The sequence below is a fragment of the Ambystoma mexicanum genome, chromosome 6q (genome assembly GCF_040938575.1).
Source record: "Ambystoma mexicanum isolate Mex_15411 chromosome 6q, UKY_AmexF1_1, whole genome shotgun sequence".
Lineage (NCBI taxonomy): Eukaryota > Metazoa > Chordata > Amphibia > Caudata > Ambystomatidae > Ambystoma > Ambystoma mexicanum.
Genome location: NC_090937.1, coordinates 948534422 through 948552073, shown reverse-complemented (window position 1 = coordinate 948552073; position 17652 = coordinate 948534422).

The window sequence follows — 17652 nt, the reverse complement described above, 5'->3', positions numbered from 1 at the left end:
TTAGGCTTTCTTTACCTTCATGCCACTTATAAATCTCTTCTTTCTTCACTCCCTACTCCAGCCACCAGCACGCTTCTGAGTTTCTCTCTTTACTGTCACAAAACTCACTGGGTAGCACAGTGCTGGTAAGCGGTCTCCTCAGGATACACTGTGTCGAGGTCAGTGTCTCAACACACGTCCCTTAGATACTCTCGGGAGCGGCACACGTTCCAAGGGAAAAAAGCATCTTTCTGTACTTGGCCAGCAGGTCGCAGTCTACCTAACTCCAGCTCTTGGGAGATACAGCTCCTCAGCCACACTGCAGTCCCTCAAACATACCAGGACAGCGTCTCGGTATGCTGCTCCCTAGGTGTTACGCTCACCTGGTCTCTGCGGCGGCTTTGGGTGCGGTTGGAGCCCTCCCCGGACCTGGCCCCCGTGGATCAGATCTCTTCCCTCAGCCGCTGCGTTATTGAGGACCACAAATACTGGTTCTGCTCCTGAGAGAGGATGAGAGATGGTGAAAATGGCGTGGTGATGTCGGGATTCTCCTCAACTCTTTCTTGCAAAAGGTTGTGAGCAAGAGTTTGCCCATGCAGGCTCACCTGTTTTAATCGAAAGATGAGCTCTCCGTCCTGCTTTCTTCCAGGAGGGGTGCTGTAGATGGACCTAGTTGCGTCACTGGTCCTTGGCGTGAAGGTCCCGACCAGCTGCAACCATTCCGTCTTGAAGGTAAGTTTTGTAACTATGATTATTGTTCGTAGTGCTTGTGTTCATCTTCCTCCATGATTATTGTCCTTAACCCTATATTGTCCTTTCTTTCTTCCTTAGGTATGATGATGACCCAGGAACGTGTGATGACAAAGTCTGCTCAGGAGGAGCTACCAGAGGTAAGTGGCCTCCACTTGAACCTCGCTGATTATAGTATGAAAGTCTAGGCAAGTGTTAACCTTGTGTTTCCTTTCCCTTTGCAGGTGCAGCGGACAGTGTTTTATGGGCGGTTTCCGAATTCTTTCAGGTGGCCGGAGATGAAGATCCTTGAAGATGGTATCTCGTAAGAAGATCCGTATTGATGGAAGTTCGGGACTGGTAAGGATGCCGGGTGACACCCACGTGGCTGCGGGAGGGAAGCGACGGCAGTGCTTCCAGCGATGGTGCGGCTGACTCAGGTAAGATGCATGCGTCGCTGCAGAAGTGACACAATGGTATGGCTGACTCGAGGTAAGATGCTGGAGGGTTCCAGGGTCTGAGGATACAGGTGCTGAAACAGGTAAAGGCTTCTGAATGGCGGTATGCGTTACACTGCTCTAGAACACTAACGCAAAGCACCAGCATGTGGGTGGGGCCACACCTTGCCACTCCTCCTGCCTTCTGCACGTGCCTTTCATGCATTGCTAGGGCCACACCCTGTCCAGATGCACGTGCCTTCAACAGTCTGTGTGCAAAGCACACTTTATTATGAGCTTGGTGCCAAAGGCACCAAGACTGGGTCCATTGGGACCCTGCAGGATGTGAAGTAACTGGCCAATGACCAGTGGCCATGACACTAGGCTTCTCTTCCTGCCACTTACCACACCTTGGCTCCTCCTGTCCAGTCAGCATCTCCAGCTCGCTCCTTGCTTTTGGCAAAACCACATCTTTAATACTGGTGTACAGAGTCAATTGGAGTCAAGTGTGCACAGTTAGAATAGACTGGCTGACCTTGCCTGACTACCTAGTGGTAGTTTGTAGTAGGCCCTGTCTTGCTTCCCAATGCTTTTCCTATAGGTAATCCTCAGTGTTCTTAGTTATATCTTCCTCTTCTCAGTTGGAAATGGGGAGGGGGAGATGAAAGGTGACTGTAGATTAGATTTATTTAGTGAAATATTAGTGGGTGACTGACAGGGGATATAGGAAAAACCTCTAGCCTTGTTTTTATTTAAAGGGAAAGCTATCCCTCCGGGTAGGTCACTCTGTACTCCTGAGATACTGATATATGAGCGTGGGACTTGATAGTATTCGCTGTGGTCTAGAGTAGTGGAAGTTGAATGGATACTTCCCTTAAGACAATGGGCCTCATTCCGAGTAGGGCAGTAAGGGTTAACGGTCACCGGTAACGAGACCGGTGCCATTAAACCCTTACCGCCCTACTGCGAGTTCCCTTTGCGGACCCTTCCTTAATGCCTGCTTTTAGCAGGCGTTAAGGACGGGACCCGCAAAGGGACTTCAGGGCCAATAACGGAACCGTAATTTACGGTACCGTTATTGCCACCTTCCCATTGAGCCCTATGGGGACTCATTTGGGAATGGGGAATGGCCCCGGTGAATGGGGAATTACCGGTCCCTCCGACCTCGGAATGGACCGGTAATTACTCCATTCACCAGGCCGGCGTTTGTACGAGTTCGGAGGCAGCCATGCCGCATATAGCAGCGTGGTTACCTCCGAACTCAGAATGCGTCCCAATGTCTTTGTCTTATTAGATCTTTTTTCTCACATAGTTTCCTAAAATAAAGTCATTTCTTGTCCTCACTTGGATTGGGGTTACTGAGGCCTGGATCAGGGAGGATGGAATTAACATATCCCATAAAAGCTTCCGGGACTTCTTTTTCCTCACTTATCGTCCCGTTGGGATACCACATCTCACCTTTGGATGCTCTCCTCACAGTTCCCAAGAACCCACTATACAGGTAATCCTCCCTCACTTGTCCGCCCCCAGGATTGGGACCATGAGCGATGGCCCTCCCCTGGCCACCTGAGCAGAGGATCCCTGGGGACTACTTGTGAGAATGCCCTCAGGTTTCTCACAGTGTGTGGTAGGACCATGTGTATTAGCTACATGCATCATAGAACAATGTTTTGTAGAAACGCATGCTGTAGGAGTGTGTGTCATAAGAGTATGTGGTAAGTGTGCATCATAACAGTTTTGACGTAAAGGTGTGTGTGTCTGGAGCATGTGCCATAAGAGCACATGTAGGAGATTTTAATTATGTAAAGTAGGCATTGTACACCTTGTTTGCTTGTATACATTTACTCGTTACCCTTAAAACTCCCATTAAAATCATCTGTGACTTTCCTTTAATATGTATTTTTAGGGAATGTTAGTAATGTCGGGCTAGTAACACTCATATGCTCTGCAGATAGTTCATATTGAAAGTATGCATGTATTCCATCACCTTAAAACTCACATTAAAGTCTGCTGAGACTTTGCTTTAATGTGAGTTTTTAGGAGATGTTAATTGTGAAATGTATGTATTGTAAAACGCATATGCTCTGTGGACTGTTCTTCTTGAAAGTGTACATATTTATTCCATCACCTTAAAACTGACATTAATGTCAACTGTGACTTGCTTTTGATGTGATTTTGTAGACGATGTTAATTTTGTAATGTACCAACTGTACAACTCAGACGCTCAGCATATGTGATTGCAGTCCATGTTGTAGGTGCCTATGTGGTGTAAGAGTGTGTGCCATAGGACAATGTGTTGTAGGACATAGGAGCGCATGTCATAGGATTGCATGTCGTAGGTGTGTGTATCGTAGCAACATGTGTCGAAGAGGTGTGCCTGAGTGTGTGTGTGTGTGTAGTAGGAGCATGTGTAGTAGCTAAGTATCAAGAAGCTGGGAAGCACAAGAACACTTTGTGTATTGATTTGTTTACCAAATTCAAATATTGGGAATCAAATTCCAACAATTACAACTATTGGAGTAGTGCAATCCTTACAGTTGATGTTGTTGTCCAATTCATTGTTCATACTTACACAGTACAATGTATTCTACCCTTGGCCTTAAAATGTAATGCATGGCATACAATTAGGTAGCTTAATTAACAGATGTGTGTTAACCAAACTTCAAACCAAACTCTTAGAGTAGATAGTATCACAATGTAGATGGGCACATACTTTCTTTTGTATGGAATACATTTTTTTTTTATAAAACCTGCAATTTACAAAAGAATATGTTGATATATTGTTATTACACTGAGAAGAATTGTACATTTAAATGTGATGTGAGAAACCTAGGGCTATTCTCCCATGTAGACCACAAAATTCCTCTATTCAGGTGGGCAGGGGAGCGTTTTGGATCCCAAACCTGGGTGTGGACTAGCGAGGGAGGATCAACTTGGTAGGGGAGGCCGGGATTGCCCTCAGGAGAATACCCTAGGAGACACATGGTATTCCAATGGGGCGATAGGTGAAGAGATCCCCAAAGCTTTCATGGGTTATGCAGGTCCCATTAACCCTAATATCAGAGAGAGACAAATCAATTTTCCTAGAAAAACCCCGGGAAAAGTGGAAAGCAAGGTAAGATATTGACATAATCTCAAGTCCAACCCTTCTTTGTTTTTTCCCAGTTCAGATCATGGGAAGGGTTATATGGGCCAGGGGACGCATTGCCGGTTGGTTAGGAAAGGGAGTGAGTTAATACAAAAACAAAATACTTTTTTCTACCAAACTAGGGCCACTGAGTCATCCCCCTTCCTTTACCAATCACCTTGTAATGAGACAGCCTATAAATCTCAGCTCCAATATCACCCCGTCTGCCCCTACACCAATTCCAACAAATACTGAGTTGAGGAAGAGGCAACTAAGATCAGTAAAGAAGACCCATAGCAATAACATGGGGAACGTAAGGGCAACCTACCCAAGAAAGAACTTGAGTTGTGCCACTAAAAGAGTTAGGCAGGGTCAGGCATTTAATACTGACCATTAACACCTGACTCCACTTGACTGGTTTTACCCCTATAAAAGGTGTGGTTTCACACAGATGTATGAGCAAGCTGGAGAATCACTTTGGATGAGAGGATCCACAAAGCTGAGAGCTGCAAGAAGGAGGATCCGGAGAAGAGTGGCATGCTGCAATGCTGGCCCAGTGTGTGTGGAGCGGTGCAGCATGAAGCCAGTGGAGTAACTTTGCTGAAAATGATAGGGGGGGGGGGGGCATGACATCTGCAGAAAAGGTACCCAGCCAAATGAATGAGGACAACATGGTGTGCCATGAAAGTTGGGGGGGCAAACACCCCTGTCCCTCCCCTAAAATTACGCCCATGCACAAAGCCATGTCTCCTGAGAGCTGGAGCGAGGCAGCTTAGACCCTGCTGGCAGAGTGTGTGCAATTGCTCGTTCCCTTGGCCCATGTACCGGGCCAAACAGTGTCTGAGGGGCAGATAGTGAGACCCTGACCTTGGCCCCAAAGCATCCTGGGAGACCATGCACCAGCGCTATGCTACCGGGTGAGTTTTGTATGACAGAGAGAGAAACTCAGGTGCGTTCAGGTGGCTGAAGAGGGAAAGGGAGGAAAAAGGCAAGTCAGCACGAAGCGGAAAGCAAGTAGCAAAAAGTAGAAAGAAAGTAACAGGAGTGAAACGGTGTGCATGAGCAGCACAGAAATAACAGGACAAAAAGCAAACAGATTTGAAAGAGAGGGCAAGTGCCCCGAAAGGAAAGTGACAGTTTACAGAAGAAAAGTACAAGAAAAGTGTGAAGGGTGCACAGGAAAACCAAGAGAGGGAAAGCGGCCCAAAAGGAAAGGAAAATGGTGCCACTGAGCATGGATAAGGAAAGTGACAGTTTAAAGTTACAAGGACACATGGCAAAGGAAAAGAAGTGCAAGTGTACACAGCCAAAGGCAGAAGGGTGCAAGAAGCACAATAAAACAGGAATGTGCAAGAGGCACAGAAGAAGTGTAGAGTGGAAAAGAACAGTGCAAGTGTGCACATTAAAGAAAAAGGAATACAAGACAATGCAAGTGTGCACGATAAACCCCTAAAGATAAAAGGTACCAAGGAAAGTGCAAGCAAGAAATCAAGAGAAGGGCAAAGGAGCAGAGTGGTCACACTAGGGAAAAGCAAAGAGCCTGGTGTTTTCGAAAGCTTCTGATTATACCCCATGAGAAGAGTGTATGGAAGAAAATCTGTAAATAATGAAATGCATATCCTGACCAACTGAATTTGTGTTTGGAATTAGAGAGGCCTAAGCTTGGGAAAGGGCAACTGGAGAAACCTAAAAGGAACTGTGATATATTTTGTTTTATGTTGAAATTTGGAAGGGGCCTATGTTTGGAGAAGGGAAGCCTGAGAGGCCTACTTAAGAAACCAAAGTATATCCTGATAAAACTGACTTTTATGTTTGAAAGCTGAAGGGGGCCTGAGCTTGGGAAAGGAAACTCTAAGAGGCCTGGCCAAGTTAGAGACTTATTGATTTGCTTTATAGTGTTGAAAGGACTGAAATGTGGGGAAGCGAGCACTGAGAAGCTTAAAAAGAGAACTGTGATAAATGTATTTTGTTGTGTTTGAAACTTGAATAAGTAGAAACTTGGGCAAGGGAACCCCAAGAAACTCAAACAGACTGAAAGTATTTGAATGAACTGTAAGGACCCTGTGGCGAACGTCTTGCAAGCAGTCTTGTTTGATAGAACTTATTTTTGTAAGCTTAGAATGACGCCTGGCAAGAAAGCCACCAGATACCAACCTTGGTTTTCCTATTTTTTTTGTTGAACCACTACTTTTCATTTTTGACAAAAAACACTGTAACACATTGTTTGTGTAGAGTGAGGGCAAGCATCGGTTTAGACACAGACAGGCGTTTTTTGGGACTTTCAGTCATCACTGGCACTTAGAAGCAGCATTACAGGGTAACATCCCTTTAGAGTTAGGACTAGTTAGGTATTACACTAACCCTGAAACTTTAAATAAAGGCTTTGAAATGTTATTTCCCTAGTCTGTGTCTCTCATCACCAGGCCTGTCTCACAGTGAATATTGACTGTTTTCATAGCACCTGCTATTAAACATGTTTCTACGTCTATTCCTATTGTTTTACTACTGCATATACTTATTATTTTATGTTTTAAATAATTTAAATAGATTTACCAGGTCAACAAAAATATTCTAACTTATTCTAATCAGTAATGTAACATGTTATGTAATTATTAATCTCATTGCTTATGTATGATGTAACTAGTGATGCCACCAGTTATGTCATCAGTGATGTCAAGTATGATGCCATCATTCTGGTTATACACTGTGCAACAGTGGGCGCATAGTTAAGGCGGACTTACTCAAATAAATATTCTGAATTTCAGGCGTTTTGTTGTGTTAAATCTGATCACCTTAACTCTCTCTTAACCAAGGTTGATTTGAATGAATATAAATATATATTGCTAAATTGAACTGTGGTTTTGATTGTATTACTGCTGTCTTACTAGGCATGCATGTGTCAGGACAACATATGTTTAGGAAACAAGTGAATCAACCGGAGTAGTGCGAGATGAATAATAACCCCGCAAAACAATGCAAGGAGCTATAACATACGCAATGGAGACACATTTTCTTGGACTGCATTTTGCAGTTATTAGACATACATCCATGTCCTAATTGAAATGATCTGTATTCATACTAGCCTTGAAATGTTAGCAGCTGCTTCATACACGGACTGCTTCTATTAACATTAAGCGAGTGCTATGGCGAGCTAAGTCGTGTTACAACATTTATACAAAAACAAGACTTAATGGTACACAACAAATGTGCCGCTATCGTGTACTCGGAAATATATCAGTGTAATGGCTCTTTACAGTGACTTACCGAAATGCCAGCCGACTTTACCTAATAAAGGCTATTACAGCAAATGACTATTGCGCTGCACTCGCTATTCTGAAAGAAGAAGCCGTCTAGGACCCCGCAGTGAGCGGAAGCTGCTAGTGACTCATAACTCTCCAAAGGGCAATGCTATCACCAAAACTCACTGGAGGATTCTTGGCTTTAATAAGGTCCTGATTCAGGAGCCATTAATAACTTTTTATTGATCATCGAGGAATTCTCATCTGAATTCCGTCTCTGTAGAAACCCCAATAACACCTTAAAGTCACATTCTTTCTCCAAGACTCATATCGCAGAAAATGTTCAATTTGCTTTTTTCATCTTTTTATTGTCTACTGGGATGTACAGATTGTACCTTCTGGAAAAGGAAGCTGTTTTGCGTCAGCAATTAGCCCAAGTTTCTCCCCAAACTTTATTATTTCCTCCGGGGATGTGTGAACATTCTAGTGTAAATCATCACTTTATGAAAGTTGTAGACAGTGCAGCAAAAACAATCTATTGATCTGCACTTTAAAAATATCCTATAACTGTAGACGTCTGGGTGCAGCTTTCTGCTTGAGCAGTATAGCTGCAGGTGTCTCAAACATATCGTATAGCACAATTGCAAATCAATGTAGGTGAAATATCTCTACAAGACTGGTAAGAAGTACAATCGTATTCCATGCTTTTCTTTTTTTTATTCATTTGGATATAATACATTCAATATTCTTGTTTTTCTTATTGTCTTGCACACTGTGTCCTAGTTTACGTTCGTTCACCACCACATTGCTTACGGTATTGATATTATTGTTTTAATGAAAGATAAACGTGTTATAATGTGATAAACTCAAGTATGTAGTGGTTTCTCATTTTAATACCACCTCAAATATGGGGATGCTAGAAAGGTTGAAATGTCAGGCAGTGATAAATGAACGAGAGATGGCACTAAAGAGCTACTGTTTGTTGATCTCCTGCACACCCATAGCGACGGAACATGGCAATCAACAGTGTTATGCCAAATAGGTTCAAGCCTAACAATGTACTCTCAAAGTTATGTGTTACTTTCTCAAGGATATCATAATGTATGCGATCCTTGGCCCATGGGTTCTGTTTTACTTTCAGAGCCCAAATGACTGTGCATTTAGACGAGGACATATGCACTTTGCACATTCCCAGTTGCATTATCAAAGTATGGTAATCCAAGCCCAAATGCACAATATATCCTGCTTGGCATATTGGTGATCATGTAATCAGACATTTGAATTTTTTGTGTTGATAATTGATTATTGTGGCTACATCTGGGTGCAGTTAGTATGTGATCTAATTTTAAGATTCATTCCAAAAACAGACCTGCCGTCTCTTTTGAAATTGTGGAGTCCTGGGAAGTGGCAATAACGAGCAGTCTTGGGCTCACATGATATTAGAGGGCCTGCAGTAGTAGCCCTGTAGTTGCTGTTAAGTTGCTCAACTCATAAGAAGAGATTTTGGGTGGCTTAGAACAATGGCAAAGTTCGATGAAAAAAGTATATGTCCCCCTCCGAAAGATTTTGTGAAGTTTGTGGATGGTTCTTTAAGGGGGTGCAAAGTTATAGGGAAGGTCAAAAACGTTTTGAAATCTAGATAGACATACATTAAAAAGGTTTTGCTCACGCCAACAGCCCAAACTACTGGATAGATTTGCACCACACTTGCACGAGGAGCGGCAGTCTGGTCCTGAAAGTGTACTTTAGCAAATTTGATGTAAATCCATCCAGTAGAGTTTATTCCAAACACTAAAAAGTAGGTAAAAAAATGTGTGATATCTGCGTCAGTCCCCGGGCTCACTTTCTGGTTCGGTGTCTGTGGACACCTCTAAGCCAATCATGGAGCTGAGTAACATTCACAGACATCATTTGCGCCCGTTGATTGGCCAATGAAAAACTGGACGTGTGCCAAAAACCTGGAAACGGTGTCCATATTGGAACCTCAGACCACGGCTTTTGTGCGACAGAACAAACCTCTGGAAACTACATTTGCGATAATGTTGTAGATGAAAGAGCATTTGGGAAAGGTGGGGGAGTGGAAAAAGTTAAGATTAACTTGTGGTTATAATAGCCATTATTACTGATTGCATTGTATAGAACTGAATACATCAATAATGGAATTAAAGATAACATAACTTATAAATTAGCTCATGAAAACTTTCATTACCTTAATAACAATTTAGGCTGTGAACTTGACCATGGCAAAGGCTGCGGTCTCTAGCCAGCACCAAAGGCCATAGCTAAGGGTTGCTTAGTGTTCAAAAATACCAATGGGCATGGTTAAAAGCCATACCTAGTAGCCCGTCACTGTTTCAAAATATACAGTGGACAACGCTGAAGCTGTAGTCAGTGGCCATGGCTATAGGCCATTGCTGGTTCCCATTAATATGTCAAAATATACAGTCGGTACAGCCAAAGACCGTGGCCACTGGTTAGGTGTTGAAAACCATGACTAGCGGCTGGGTATTGTATATAATATACAGTGGGGGCAGCAGAAGAACATGGCTAGTGACTGGTTAGTGTTGTGTAATACACAGTGGGCATGGCGGAAGGCCATCGCTTATTGCATTTTATTATTTTAAAATGTACAGTGGGAATGGTCAAAAGATGTACAAACTGATCAAGGTCAAAGGCCATAGCTAGCGGCCCATTTATATGTTAGACTATATAGTGGGAACAGAGAAAGACTGTGGTCACTGGCCAGTATTGTGTTAAAGTCCATGGCTAGTGCCTGTTCAGTGTGTATAATATACAGTGAACACTGTTGAAAGGTGCATCAACTGGTAAAGGCCAACATCTATGGTTGGTAGCTTGTTAGCGTTTTAAAAAATTCAGTTCACATGGGTGAAAGTTGAGACCACTGTCCATAACGGAAGGCCATGACTAGTACCCATACATGTGTTAAACTATATTTGGTAATACACAATGACTATGGCTGAAGGCCATGCTCAATGTCAGTTACTGTTATAATGTAATTAGTGATGTCATCAGTGATGTGATCTGTCATGTCATCATTGTGGTCATAGTCTGCGCAACAGGGGGCGCAAAGTTAAGGTGGCTTTAGCTGAGTTTCCAGGGCTTTGTTGCATTAAGTACTCACCTTAACGTCCCGGAAACTAAAGTTTTCCTTTCATTTTAAAGGTTTTGTAGCAATGTATTACTCACCTCAACATCCCTTCAACAAAAGTGTTTTCCTTGAATTTCAAGGGTTGTGATATTCCATAGATTTTAGAACCCTTCCAGACCACTAGTAATGTCTTTGCCCATGGTCAGTGGACGTGGCCTTTGCCCGTGACCACTGTCCATTTTAAAATGCTATCAGACCACTAGACATGGCCTTCGGATTGCTTGCTTTGAGAACTCACAATGTTTTTAGGCAATTTGCAGTGAGATTAAAGTATTTTGCATGGAGCACAAACTTTGTTTAAGCAGCGTTCACCAAGCGATACACCCTTTTTTGGCACCATCATTTTGGTGTGGGCCATTTGGCATACCCATTCTGCCGCAGCACCCATTTGGGCACACCCATTTTGGCACGAAAGCCATTCTGGCACCTTTATTTTGGCGTTAGGGATTTTTGGACGTGGCTGACATTGCAGCCTCATCTAAATGTTAAATAAGATCAGAGGACTGTACTGCAACAAACCTTGCCACATCTCAATTGTGTTGCTTTTATTTTAATTTAATTAATTACATTTAAAAACACACAGTCTCAAACGCTGTGTTGCCAGAGTTCGAGGCACAGCACTTAACCACCTGGGCACAATGGCTTTGTACTTCATGGGGCATACTTTTCATTCTTAGCCTATCATTTAATATGTTCAATGATAAAAGGCTCGGTATGAAACTTGTGAAAATTCAAACACAATTATCATTGTAAGATAATGGTCAAGTGCTGCGTCTCGAACTCCTAAAGGCCCGGGTTCTCTGATACCAGCGTCCAGCATGAATGTAATTTTTATTATTTCCTTTTTCAGTTTTATAATGTTTCCCAGAGACGGTCTAGTCCTATTTTTGAAAATATGTGCTGTGTAAGAGGGAATGTGTGGTGTGAGGGAGTGCATGTCATCTGGGAGGGTGCGCATGCAATGTGTGTGTGTGTTTGATGTGAGTGTGTTTGTGTGTGTACAGTGTATAAAGTTGTTTGTGAGGGATGGTTGCATGCAGTTTCTAATGCAGGAAATAAATGTGTTTTATGCTTAATACGGGTTCGATTCGACAACAACAGTGTAATACATGTCCCATCATGTTTTATAATGTTGCAGTAAATACATCTTTTTTACTTCTAATCCATATTACAATCTTTAGGTTCATGCCAATTGTGACCTCTCGTGCCAAAACATCCTTGCGCTGAGAGGTACAAAATGCAAAGTGGCTATGCCGCGCCAGTTTTAACCTCTCATGCCAATACATCCTTCAGCCAAGACCTCCCTGCCCCAACTTGCTGCATTTAACGGGGCATGCCCATACAGAAACTTCAGCGTAAAGGTCATGCCATAACGGCGTGCACCCATCTGGCCATGCTGAAATGTCCTGTCCCATGCTCCAAGCCCCTTTTTTTATGGCCAGTCTCTTGGTGACTGTTGTGATACATCACACAACCCCAATTAACCATGTTTAAGCAGCACGGAAACAGGAAAAAAATATATAAGGCTGCGAGAATAACATATGCCCGGGTACTTTCTGCACCCATAGCGAAAATCAAAAACTGGCCCCCATGAATATGCACACATTATTGCTTAGCTTGAAAGTGAGTAAGGGGCCAAGTTCTCTCTGTGCCTTGTAACTTTTCCTCATTTATTAGGCACCATGGCTTGAGAGAGCTGGAATTTTTTTTTGTCATTTTGAAGCTAAGCAGGGTCAGTTCTGGTTACTGCATGGATGGGAGACCTTGGTCACCAGTGATTGTTTACCCTCATGTCACTGTAGCTTTAAAAATATCTATTTTCTTTATTATGTATAAAACATTGCAGGCTTTGAGAACTCCTGACATTTATAGTTAATGCCCTGTGTGATTACATTTTGTGCCAAGGATGACACACTTTGGTTAAGCAGCATGCTACTAACTCCTTGTTTTATGGACTGTCTATTGGTGACTGTTGTGATATGTTGCACAACCCCAACTACCCACATTTAAGCAGCATAGAAAAGGGTAAGAAATGATGGCTGCAAGAATAACATATGAACAGGTATTTTTGCCCCCATAGCGAAAATCAAAAGCTGTCAACCATGAATATACGCACAGTAAGTGGCCACATATTGTAAAGTGAAATATACAAATGCTGTTCAATTGACCTTCTCTTTAGAAGAATGTGTGCCAGACAAAATAGCATAGGATGTTTAAAACAAAATGAACACCAGAAAAATAACCTGAGAGAGGAAAATTTCAATAAATATGCTCACCTTTTAAGCCCAGCAATCTGTAGTGAAATATTCCCTGGAAAACAAAATCCATATTTGAATATGAAACAAGTGTGTGTGTGGTCTTGTGTGTAAGCGTCTTCACTGGGAACATGACAACCTGAGTAAAATCCTGGTTTCCAAATGCTTGAGCAACCTTACCAACCTAAAAAAGAAACAAAGGGTTGCATCCGCCCTCTGAAAAAAGAGTGTGCTGTCCACCCACATGTGTCATTTACTGGTGCCCTGAAAAGCAACCACAATCAGGGGAAAATAACTACACCGGTGTCCAGGATTTCATACTCTCTTGCCACATTGTGGCCAAATACTCATGACTTACTTGCCCTCTCATCATTTCACCTTCATGTCTGTCTTTCAACAATACTCTGCTTTATAAAGCTAACTTCAAAAGTACACATAACATAGGGACACTCAAATATATACATCCATATAGAACTATGTTAGGCAAAATTGTACAATTGTGGCATTTCCTCCAACCATCTTGACTGTGCGACTACAAATACCAGAATTCAATTCAGAAAAAGACAAAAAGAAAAATATACGCTTACAGCTCACGTACTGGTCAATGACGAATTCAATCCCCGACAGCCGGCAAACCGGTTTTACAAAAGAGGTTGGGGTGGAAGTAAACCTGCTCCTAATGACAATTCTAAAATTGGAAAGTAAAAGGGCCAAAACCAACCTGTACGCAGCCTTCATCGATCTACGTAGTGCTTTTGATACCATTAATCGCTCAAAATTCTGGGCTAAATTAAAGAAATTGAACTGCCCAAGTAGCTTGATAGATCCAATAAGAGCGCTACACTCAAATACCTCAATCAGCATCCGATTAAACAACCAAGGTGCTCTTTCTAACCCTATACCAACAAACACAGGGGTGAAACAAGGATGTCCATTAGCAGCTGAGCTATTCAAATTGTTCATTGCCGATATACCTGAACACCGAATAAACGTGAGATGCTTTCCACCAACTTTAAACAACATCGAAATCGGTCACTTAATTTACGCAGATGACATAGTCCTACTGGACAAAACCCAGATAGGCCTACAACGGCAATTGGCCAACCTAAAGGAATACCTCGACTGTAATGATTTGTCAATCAACACCGACAAGACCAAAATTATTATTATCGGCAAACCAAAATCTAATAAGCAACGTCCTTTCACCTGGCATATCAACAAAAAACCACTAGATGTGGTCGACTCAATTAGATATTTGGGGATATCCTTTAATAATTCACTCTGTGAAACTCCTTGGAAAGTAGATTTGAAAGCCCGAATGGTACAGTTTGGAATTCAAGCCCAGCTACTAGATAAATCTTATGGCAAATTCGCACTCACCCCAACCCTGAAATTCTATCTGCAGAAAGTCGTTCCAGCGATTACTTATGGATCCGAAGCAGGGTGGTCCATTGATGCGGCATTCTGGCAGAAGCTTGAAGGTGTTTTCTGGCGGCGTGTCCTGAAGCTACCAACCTATATTTCAATGATCCAATTAAGATACGAACTTTCCATAAATTCGCTTCATGCTTGCGTAATGTGGAAATCTCTGATGGCATTTAGAAAAATGATTATGCCGTCCAATCCACCTGCCTATCAGCCCTTTCTCACAAGATCTGGACCTGGGAACTCAGTATTACTTGAAGAGTGGAAACAACGCCTGACAAACATTCTTGCCCACGCCAATTCAAATATTGATGAACTGATAATGCGACCTCAATCGGTTAAGCAAAAGGTCGACACCATGCATTGGATCCAGAACAATGACCAACGTTGCAAGATGGTTACAACTTTAGACACCGGAATTGGACAACACAAGCTGGGTGTTCTATGTAAATACTTGGCAAATTGTCCTTCCCGTCATCACCGGGCTCAGTTCTTGCGAATTCGATTAAATGCAATCAATACAAAAGCAGCATTGTGGCTTCGCCATTCAAATAAAGTAAACAACGACAGATGTCGCTTCTGTATGAAAGAACCTGAATCTATCGAACATCTGATAACCAAATGCACGTCGCTCACAACAAAACGATCCTTACATTTAGGCAACTTTTGCCCAGCGGATCCAGAAGCACGTGATTGGTGGTCGCATGCAATGGCCGGGAATGGTGTAAAACTTTGCTGTGCGATAGTCAACTTTATAGATGCACTTGATCTAGAGAACATTGAAGGATAATCCTAATGGAAAGTACATTAATTGAATTTATTGAATTTTCTTTTTTTGACGACATTTGTTTGTAATAAAAGTCTGATGTCACGGTACTTTACTGTGACATATTTTGACTGATGTTTCAATAAAAAAAAAAAAAAAGAAAAATATCTGTGAGTGCAAAACTTTCAAGGACTGAGAGTAACATGGTTTTAAATAAAATAACGCAGATGCCGTGAGCTTTGAGATATTTAAAACTTTGAGAACTCACAATGTTTCTAGGCAATGCATAGTGATATTAAATTATTTGCCATGGATTATACACTTTGGTTAAGCAGTGTTCTCCAAACGGTACACCCCCCGCAAGTTGATTAGGCACGAGCATTCCAAGCAGCGCCCATTCTGGTGTGCCCTTTTTGGAGCGAAATCTATTGCAGCACCATTATTTTGGCTCGAGGGATGTTTGGACGTGGCTTACTTTGCAGCCACGTCTAAATAACCTCATACTTAATACGATCGCCTGACTGCACTGCAACAAACCTTGCATCCATCCATTTGCCTTGCTTTTCTTTTAATTAAATAAAATAAACATATAAAGCATTGCACTCTGGTCTGCCAGAGTGCAAGACCCAGCATTTAACCACAAGGCCACAATGGCTTGCTGCCTTACGGGGCATACATTTCATACTTAGCCAATAACTTAATATGTTCAATGATAAAAGGCTGGGTATGAAACTTTTGAAAACCCAAACAATAACATCATTGTAGAATAATGGTTAAGTGCTGTGTCTCAAACTCCTTAAGACCAGGGTTCTCTGATAGCAGTATTCAGCAGAAATGTGATTTTTAAAAAAATGTAAATGTTCTGTTTTATAAAAATGTGGATGCCGTGTTTTATGAGATATTTAAAAATAAGAAAACACACAGCATTCAGGAGCGTGGACTGTCTGCAATCCATGCAGTAACCTGGACCATTAGGCTTAGTTTCAGAGTAATGAAGGATCCTGCCCCCTTAGGCCATGTTTCTCTAAGTGTTCTTCTAAGGGACAGCCATATAGTATGCAGCATGGCCTTAGTGGGCTGACCTCTTCCTCACTTTGAAGCTAAGCAAGGTTTGTCTCAGTGACAGCAGGGATAGAAAAACCCACTGTTGCTGTAAAAATACATGTTTTTTTTTTTATTTTGTATTATTAACTACAAATTCCTGAATGCAATTAAGCAAAAGGCAAAAAATGGTCTCTGAGTGCAACACCTTCAAGGACTGACAGTAGCATGGTTTAAAAAAAGTAAATAATTCAGATGCCCATTCGGTCGTCCATCCATGCAGTAACCGCGACAGACCCTGCTTTGCTTCAAAGCGGGGCTGACCCGGCTTAGCTTCAAAGCAAGAAAAGGGACGGCCCATTCCTCTAAGTGGTCTTGTAAGTTTGGCTCTTTTATCAGGCAACATGGCCTGAGGAGACAGGCCCCTTTATCACTTTGAATCTAAGTAGAGTCTGTCCTGATTACTGCATGAAAGGGAGACCTGGATGGCAATTGAGTCACTGCCATGGCCCTTTGCCATGGCCAGGGAATTTTCACCTCTGACTTCACTATAGTTATACAAATATTTTCCCCCCAAACATTTTTAAAATGTAACCGCGGCTGCTGAACTATACATACATTTGGTTATCTGTAGTCCTTTGTAACCTCAGATATAACCACAAATATCGGCAAAACAGCAGAAAAAAATGCTTCCTTCACCAAGTGTCCCCCTCATCAATGCTTCCCTCACCAAGTAACCCCTCATCTGTGCCAGCTCCCCCCACACCTCAGATGACCTCCTCACCTCTCCTGCCGTCTCCCTTTCACCCCAGAGAACACACTGCTTCTGTGACTGTTTGCTTTCAGATGGCAGCTATAGCCGAGGCTACAGAAAGTTTAATGTGCAAACTCGGTCCCTGCACAAACTCCAACTCCCAAATTTCACTGAGTGCTTTCTAGCTATCCCCCACCTTTAGCTTCTTGGCATTTGTAGGTTTTTTGACCTGCAGATAGCTTTTTACTGCAATTAATATTCCCATAGCCTTGGCTATAACAGCGAATATCTCTCGCATACAGAGAAAAACAAGATGCAGGTAATTTCATTTCTGAAAACCATGATCCTGCAATGCACCATGGGAGATATAACTATAATTTTTGGGGAAGTGGCACCCCCTTCTCCATCAAATGTTAAAATACCTATGGCACAAAATAACCCCAAACCATGCATGGATCGCAAGTCAATGCTTTGTGCCCAAGTTGTTTTGGACCAGGTACAAATCCATCCAGCGGTTTAAGCTGTGCACTTTGGCTAACATTGACCTTTTTGTCTATGGGAAAATTAATGGGAAGTAGGCTGCACCTTTGGAAAAAAAAAACATTTTGGAACGCTTCAAACATTTACATTTTTTAACAAATACTTACAACACTTTGCAGTCTGGGGAGGACAGACTTTTATTACATTCAAAATTTCGGCAAAATCCATTCCTCAAATCAAAAGTTATTAAC